Consider the following 924-nt stretch of genomic DNA (forward strand, 5'->3'; position numbering starts at 1 on the left):
AATTTATAATAGAGGATTATTCAGCTTATGGTTTTGGAGGTACAAGATCAGGCTGCATCTGGTGAGAATCTTTTATTTATTTTTTTTAATTTACATTCCTTCATTATATATCTCTATAGTGCACAATACGATTTTTCAAAGTATCTGCCTCTCCCACCCACAGTGAATCTTCTTGATGTGGAGTCCTGTGGTAATGTAGGGCATCACATGGTGAGACATGTGTCTATTTCTTTCCTTCTCCTTTTAAAGCTACCAGGAGGAGCTCAGCAGATGGTGTGGTGATTAGAGTGCTGGACTCCCACACGGCTGACCACGGTTCAAATCCTAGACCTGGTGGTTTGCTTTCTAACTTTCTGTCTCTCTCATTCTCACTCTCTGGTGAGTGCACATATCCTATAGCAAGTTAAAATAGTAATAATAATAATAAATACAATTAAATTAATAATTGTTGGAAAAATTCAAAAATAAACCCAGCAGTGTTCAATCATGGTGACCTCACCTTGACCACCTTAATCTAACCACCTCCCAAAGTCCCACCTTTCAATACAATAATTGATTTAAGTTTCTCAGTACTGTTACAATGGCTCACCAAATATCAATACAAGAATTTTAGAGGAAACACATTCAAACCATTATATGTCTATTTCCTGTTAAACTCATTCCAAAAATGGAGGAAGAAACAGTTACCTATCTGGGTACAGGCTCTGTGCCAACCCCAGCAGCCTTCATTTATCTTCATGTTTCTATTCCCTTCATTTACTAAATGACATAGGAAATGCTCGTTAGAAGATAGATTAATCGGGACCAGCAGTTAGCGTAATGGCTATGTCGCTGGACTCCCACGTAGTTGACCGCGATTCTAGTCCCGGACCCGGTGGCTTAAACTCATGCCAGGCGCATGTGCATGTGTGCCCAAGATCCCGA

Source organism: Tupaia chinensis, unplaced genomic scaffold (assembly GCF_000334495.1).
Source record: "Tupaia chinensis unplaced genomic scaffold, TupChi_1.0 Scaffold148646_1, whole genome shotgun sequence".
Taxonomy (NCBI): Eukaryota; Metazoa; Chordata; class Mammalia; order Scandentia; family Tupaiidae; genus Tupaia; species Tupaia belangeri.